Genomic DNA, 8398 nt, shown 5'->3' on the forward strand with positions numbered 1-8398 from the left:
CTTCTTCTGTGACTAGAGCAGGACTATTACCAGCAATAATGCAGCAATAGGCTGTGGTAAAATATGCTCCAGTAACCTCTTCTCTTCCCAGCTTTCGTTTCACATCCAAGTCATTACAAAGGACAGCAAACACAGGAATCCTCTCTGCTTCATTTGCTGTAAGAGGAGTAATCTTATTTCTTTGTCAGAGTTTAGACCACCTATTTAATCTTCAAGGATGCTGTAAGATTTCTGAAGGTAGCTGTCTCCCTGTTGGTGTAGTAAGCTATCAGAAAAGGATGGTTTTCCGTAAAGATGAAAATATTTTTTTAAACTTTTGGCTATGATGTCTGTGTGACTGATGGACACACCAGCACCCATTACTGGCAGCACCAGCAGGAGCTAAGAAGGGTCTTGAATTCAGTGCAGGATCTAAAACAAGGGTGCTTCTGCCATCAGCCCATGTGGGAGGATTTTTCATTTTCTGGTCCTCCAGACATAAGGACATGACTGACATGAGTAAAGAAGGTGTTTTATTAGCAATAGAGATATTCTTTTGTCCCTTCATCAGCACCGTGTTACTATAAAATTGCTTTGGAGGAATATTTCCCTTTGAGGTAAGAAATGACCAGCCATCAGAATTACTACAAAAGGGAATGTAAAGTTACTATTGTCTGAGAAACTGCACCGAAAGTTATGCTTTGTCAAGAGCAGAGTTTTACATGGCAGAACTAGGTTTACCCAAAAAGAGCTTTACCCTGTCAGTAGTCACAAAACCATTAGTATTATTAAACAACTAAAATTTAGAGTTGGTTTGTGTATTTTTAAATTGCAAAGGAATTTTCAATGGCCATCAAAATGTGTATTTGGATCCTGCTAATAGCACATCAGTACATATTCTTCAAAGATGGTAAGTCAGTGTGCTCCTGTAGAAGGAAGGAGAAAGGGGGAAAAATTTGGATGCAGGGGAACATGTAGCTACATGGTGCTGAGGATTGGGAAAGGTCAGTGATAATTTTGTGCGTCATGTGGTGGGAAGAGTTTAGGAGCTCTCCTGGGACCGGAAAACAGATGTGGGGCAGGTTGACCCTGACTAGATGCCATGTGACCATCAAAGTCACTCTATCAGATAAGCAGGGGAGAGAAGGTATTACAAAACGTTTATGGAGGAGACATCATTCCCACTTACTGTCACAGGCAAAACAGACTCGATGGGGGAAAATTAGTTGAATTTATTACCAAACAAATCAGAGCAGGATAATGAGAAATAAAAACTAAATCTTAAAACTCCTATTCCCCCATGTCTTCTCTCTTGCCAGGATTTACTCCTGAATTTCTAACTCCTTCTCCTGAGAGGAGTGGACAGGGAATTGAGGCTGTGCTCAATGTTTGTTTGATCTCAGTGAGAGGCCACTCCTGCTGACTGGAGTTGTCTGAACAAGATAGGATTGGCAGAAATTTTCTGGCAGAAATTTTTCTGATGGGATTGTCAGAAAAAGAAACCAAGTTCAGGCAGGATCTTCAAGCTGTAGAAGACCTGCACCACCCTCTAGACTTGCTGCTCCTGCCAGTGGTGGAAAGATGGAGATTCCTGTCACAGGAAGAGCCCCTCTGTATTCCAGCCTTCTGCCAGCTTCCGTGGCAAATAGCCAGGCTGGGTTGGAGAGGGTAAGATCAACTTAGGGCAGCTGGGGTTTAACAAATGGTGGCTTTCTCTCTCTGTCTCAGTACCTGTTTCTGTTCCATGACAGTCGATAACAGGGCTAGTGCCAGCTCACTTCTCTCACCAACTTGCTGCCGAGATTAATCACCCAGCTTTTTAAAAGGTTGCAGCCATGACTGAGCAGCCTTTGTGCTTTTTCTTGGTCTAGATGACTACTGTGCATCATCCAGGATGTAGGGGGATATTTGACTTCAGTCCTGTGGCCAACCAAGAGAGGTCAGTATGCAGTGTGCTCAGGGTAACCTGCTCTGCTGACAGCAAATCCCAAAGACTCTACTAGGATTTGTGCTTGACCTGAAATTCTGAGTCTGCTTTAGGTGTATGTGGCTTTCCATAGCAAGGTGTAGAAATTCTGCAAGGAACCAAGACTGCTCACAAGGCTCAGGTATGAGCACTCATCTCTAGTATATGGGATGATATAATTCAATTAATTCAAATTCAAATTCAAATGCAGCCACAACACACTGCTCACATCTCTCCAGCAGCTTCTGGTACCGGTTCACTTGGAACAGTCTCACTGGAAGAGCAGTGCTATTGACTTCACAAGAATTTTAATGAAAATGAAGTCTAGTGTTTAAACTCAGCTCACTTTTCAATCTGGTAGCAAATTAGGTTTAATTCATGTCTTCTGATACACAATTTAAAAGTCTGAGTTGCCCTCAAGTGATTACTTTCAGCTAGCCCTGAGCACCAACCTGAGTTTGCAGTTGTTCTAAAGTGTGCCAGAGCAGTGGACTGAGATATGCTTTCCAGACAATCCCTTTGAAAGGACCTACGATTTTGGTCACACTTTTTAAAATCCTGTGCCTGTGTTTGGCAACGTAGATCTTTGGACAGCAAAGCTGGAACTGCATTAGTGTTTAGATTCCTCCCTACAATGCTGGTGAAGATCAAAAGAGCTAGAGCATGTTTTCAGAAGTAGGTGGTGCTTTTCTTCTACTACTCTTATTCTGTAACAGCTATGTCCTGTTATTCCTGATTCCAAATTAATTTTTGAGCACATCTCCTCCACATATAGTAAAACTAACAGAGTTTCACTCCACTATTATCTAAACAGCAAATAGTTAAAGGACCTTTTATGACCTAACCTTGGTTAACTAATTTTTGACTGTATGACTTCCCTTCATTAATAAATAGCTACCTGGTATTATTTTGGAGCTCAAATCCCAGAGAGCATATTTACTTAATAATAGATGATCTGTGCAGCAACATATGGGCAGGTCATTAACAGGGGTTCACATTATCTAATTCGAAATAGTTCACTGTTTGACTTTCCGCACAGTGAATTGAGGCTTGGCTCACAACTCCACTTCTCTGCTCCCCCAGGGAGATTCAGTTCAACACCAGGCTAAAGCTTTAACTGACCCGAGATGAACCATTTTCAGCAAATTCTGCCTCTCAGCCCACAGATGACTGTCCCTTCCCAAGTAACCTTGAACCTTGGGTGGCTGCCTGAGAGGCACATAGGTGTGTGTTTCCCTTCTGCAGATTCTACAGAGCATCCTGCTTGATGTCTATTTGACAATGGACTAGCCTGCTGACTACAGAAGCAGAGAGGGAGGAAGGAAAGGTAGAACATGGCTTTTGAGTGCCCTGAGGAGCATGAAAGGCTACCTAAACTGTGGTGTTGATATACACTATATCTACCTTTTCAAGCTTGAGAAAGAAAAGGCTGAGAAAAGAAAGTTTAAGGGAACCTTTATCACCATGTTCCCATATTTAAAGGATTGCCACAAAGAAGATGGAGATTCCCTTTTTACAAGGAGTCACATAGAAAAGATGAGGGTGCAAATTACTTTTGGGGTTATTCTGATTAGACACAACAGAATTTTTTTACACAGTCAGAACAATCAACCACTGGAATAATGTCCCTAGGGAAACTGTGGATTCCTCAACATTGAACAGTGATTCATCCAGACCATATGCCGGAACATCTTGTCTGGACCACGCTTTTGCTAAGAAAGGTTGGACCGATTCATCCTTGAGGTCTTTGATACTTACTGTAGGATGTTCTCAATCCTAGTTATAAGTCAATACTCAGTGACAAATTTTATCAACAAACAAAAGGAGTTAAGAAAAAGACTATTGCTTTCTGTAAATGTTATTGCTTTTCTGTTCTGCCTACTTAAAATGCCCGTAAATTTTTTTCTACCTACAAAAAGATTTACAAAAGAACAGCATGTGCAGTTTCTTCACATAATATTTTCTGAACATCATGTGATTCAGAAACTCCTTCTCACAGTGTTTGCTTAAGGAAGGTGGCAATGGACAATTCCTTTCCTCTACAGAGCACCATATTTCTGTGAGGGGATTCCTAGGCTATGATTGACATACAGTCATTGTTCTTCAGTATAAAGTCTAAATATAGCATGCAGGTACATGCATAAAACACGTATAGAAGAGTTGAGAATACAGCATACAGATGGCAAGCTGGTTAAGTTCTGCAATGTCCCGGACCAGGATCAGAGGTCTATATTCTCTACTGTCCTAATTCAGGCTAATAGACTCCAATGAACTGCTGCTATATGGCTGGTTTCTATTTTACTGTTTGAGTCATGCTGAAGCCATGCTGTAAAAACACTGCCTTCAGAATAATTCATCTAGGTTATAGTTGCAATTCTAACCCAAGCTGGTGTTTCTGAGATGTAACTTTTAGACAGTGATTTTTTTATTCTATCTTTGTGACATGTTCTGGGGTGGATAAGCAAGAGCCTTCCTCACAGAAAAAACTTGTTTCCAACACATTATATGATAGCATCACAGCATGCTGGTCTATGAAAATACATTTTAAAAACACATTAAGGATTCATGCTTGAACTGGTTCAGTAGATATGTGAATCCTGAAAAGCTGTTTTCCTACAGTCTGTGAACAAGTTGGTACAGCTTTACACAAAACACATTGCAACTTGTTCGTTACTGTAACTCAGTTCCTCAGAGCAGGAGCTTCTGGCAGCTTGAACAGCACTGGCAGTGGAGAACAGCTTACAGACTAATCATGGCTCACCTAAACAGTTCCAGGTTATCTGTGCATGCATGGACTCTCACAGATTTGGGCAGAATCACTTTTCCAACTGATTCAGCCAATTGTGAAACTTTCAGTTCCCTGCTTGAAGAACCTGTGAGATGTTGCCTGCATCATCTAGGAAGTAAAAAATTCCAGACTTACTATTAGGATTGGGCATAGCTCAGAGAAGCCCACAGTTCACAGCAAAACTCCAAAGGGCAGATGCGTGAGAGTTTTGCTTCAAAGAGTCAACTTTGGAAGCCCAGGAGCTTTGGGTTAGACAAGGGAAGTGCTGCACATATATGCTGGAGCAATTTAATTTGAATATGTGTGTGGTTCAAAACTGAAACAAAAATAACTCATTGGGAAACTATTTAGCTTGAACTGACTTCAAATAACTTGTATATGTTTTTAATGCACTTTTTCCATGTGTAGAATGCTAAAATGTCAAGAGACTTATTAAACAACAAAGCCAGATGTTTCTCCTGGGCTTGTGGTAGGCAGGATAATTAGACTCAGAGATCAAACAAAGAGACAGATTTTTAAATTTAGACTTTTTATATATTGCCTTATAATAATGAGTGTTCTCACTAATGGTCCTATATCTTATTCATTCTCCTCACAGCAGAATGCATTTTTTTTTTATGTTCATCAAACTACTATTAAAATCTAGGTAGAGTTAAGGTGGTAGGCATATTCCTTCAGTTATCACATGATAAAAGACAACTGCCATATACTGGAGGTAACCTGACAAGCAAGGCATTAAATATGCAAGTAGCTGTACTTGTTTCAGTGGGATTAGTTATGTGCCTAAGGAGAGAAGCTGATGTGAATATATTACTGGCCTATGGCTACAGTTAGCACAAACCTGAGTTTACAGCAAATGAAGAACCAGTATTTTCAGGCTGACAGTTTTCATTTTGCATGTTCAAGATGAAGTGGAACATTTTTAACATAACTGGGATGGGATAAGGGACATAAACAAAGAGAGAGCTAAGCTTACTAGTGATTTATATATTTTCTATTTGTATATCCATTTTCTCCATTCACTCCTAAGAGTGAACATCCTATGGGTCACTTATTCTGATGAGCCTGGAAACAGTTGCACTAAACTACAAACAGTAACTAGTGCAACAAATCAAAATGTATGGTTTGTTCAGATTTCTTCCAAATCTCTTAATCATACTACTTTATGCAATAGAGATTCTAATTCTTCATCTCCCTAAGCACATGAGATAAATGAGATTGTACTAGTCAGCATATGGGTTATATATTCTTCATAATGAAGAAAACAGTATTTTTCAAGGTTTTTTTACTGCGGATGTCTAGTCTTTGAAAAAAAGGAATAAAAATGGAATATTGTATGAACCACTCCAGGGTGAGGACCAAAATGGAGGAAAAAGGACAAGGAATATTTTGGCATTCCAATTTTTTCTGCTCTATTATTCAAGATTTCCTCTAGTGAATCAGACTAATGCTGAATTTGGACTTCTGCCACTAATCTTACATTCAACTTTATCATGACAATGTTGTGATATTGGAAATTTTCTGAAGAGAGGTATTCTGTTGCCTTAACTTTAACAGTCACAATCTTATTTCAGCTTACTTTTCTTCTATAGATATTAGAAAATGAGTTTTTAAATGAGTTTTTACGGAAAATGTTTCTGAGAAAATCACAAGAATACAAATGAAACTAACAGAGACTTCAGGCATCATGTTTTTAAGTTATGAAAGAAAAAGGTCCTCAGTTGTAAAAATGGACCGTATGGCCATAGATTTATTTCTGTTGCTTAGACCTAATAACTAGGACTTCTTTAAAATTTTTCTTCTTGGTGTGTTTGAGTGAAACACCAAAATTTTAAACTAATAACTTGCATGTCATAGTGACTCACTTAGCAGATAAAGGAAAGGCTGGGCATGCTGTCTATCTGGACTTTAGTAAAGCATGTCCCACAGCATCTTCCTGGAGAAAATGGCTTCTCCTGCTAAGAAGGGGTGCACGCCTTGCTGAGTGAAAAACTGTCTGTCTGTCTGGGTCCAAAGGGTGGTGGGGAATTGAAGGGTGACATGTAGCTGTCAGCCAGTCACTAGTGGCATTCCCTGGGGACTCACTACTGAGGACAGTTCAGTTTAATATCTTTATTGATGATCTGGATGAGGGGACTGAATGCACCCTCAGTAATTTCGCAGACACCAAGCTGGGTAGGAACGTTGATCTGCTGGAGGGCAGGAAGATTCTGCAGATGGATCTGGACAGGCTGGATTGATGGGGACAGGGAACAGTGCCAGGTCCTGCCCTTGGGTCACAACAGCCCCAGGCAGTGCCACAGGCTGGGGCAGAGTAATGGAAAAGTTGTTCACTGGAATAGGACCTGAGGATGCTGGTGACAGTGACTGAATATGAACAGCTGTGCTCAGGTGGACAAGAAGGCCAATGGCATCCTGGCCTGTACCAGCAATGGTGTGGCCAGCAGGAGCAGAGCAGGGGCTGTCCCCCTGTACCTGGCACTGGTGAGGCCACACCTTAAATCCTATGTTCAGTTTTAAACCTGTCACTACAAGAATGATGTTGCACTCTACAATTACCTGGAAGAAAGTTGTAAAAAGGTGGGGATCAGTCTCTTCTGCCACACTTCAAGTGAAAGGACAATAAAACACAGCCTCAAGTGGTGGCAGGTTATCTAACGTATAAACACATAGAAAGGTTTTTACTGAAAGAGTGGCTAGGCATTGGAATAAGTTGCTCAAGGAGTGGTGAGTCACCGTCTGTCAAAATGTTCAAGAGGGATAGATCTTGGGCATATGGCTTAAGAGTGATTATGCTGGTGCTAGGCTGACAGCTGGCTAGAAGATTTGAAGATCACTTTGAACCTTGATGATTCTGTGATTCTGCCTCTGGATTCTGCAAATTAATTGTGGAAAACAGGTTAAAGAACCATCTGTAAGGGAGGGTTCACAACCTATCTCAAGTAATGAGTGTTATGCATGGAGTAACTGCACTTCTATTCTCCAAAGTAACAAGAGTATTCTTTAATTCCTGTTTCCTACAGAAAAATCAGCTGAACTCTGGACATCCTAAGGTAAACTGTGATGAGAAAACACCACCCTGAATTTCAACTAGCTTAAGGCTGGAAAACATGCTGTCTTTAAACTCTCCAGGGTACTTCAGGTGGTAAAGTAGCAACTGACAATTAAATACTCACTAGTTTTTACAGAATTACTTCAGCTAATTCAGTATTTTCTTTACCATAATGCAGCACTAAGATTCTGATGACATACTTGATAGTTTTTATTTCTTACATCGCTGTGAAAACATTCCTTTTTCAAAAGTTCCTGCTGCCTTTGGACACTACCCTAAAGTAGAAACAAAAAGAAAACAAAAAGTCACAAGTGACGTGTTAGATATTTCAGCACAATGTTTATTGTACTCTGTCAGAACAGGCAGCAGATTAAACCAAGATACAGCTCAGTATGATGCTGTGTTTGGTGGGGGAAGAACAGCACAGCTGTAAAGGAAAACAGCAGAGTCACAAAGCAGGTTGGCAGCTTTTAAGGAGGCATTCTTTGTTCAAGAAAATTATTTGTACTATTAATGTCACTAAAGGTATTTGGTGATATGGATTTAAAGATACAGTGGAGAAAATCTTGGTTTAAAGCTCCAAAAAGAGAGCACTACACTAAGGTTTTTTTTA

Source organism: Cyanistes caeruleus, chromosome Z (genome assembly GCF_971803275.1).
Source record: "Cyanistes caeruleus chromosome Z, bCyaCae1.hap1.1, whole genome shotgun sequence".
NCBI classification, from domain to species: domain Eukaryota; kingdom Metazoa; phylum Chordata; class Aves; order Passeriformes; family Paridae; genus Cyanistes; species Cyanistes caeruleus.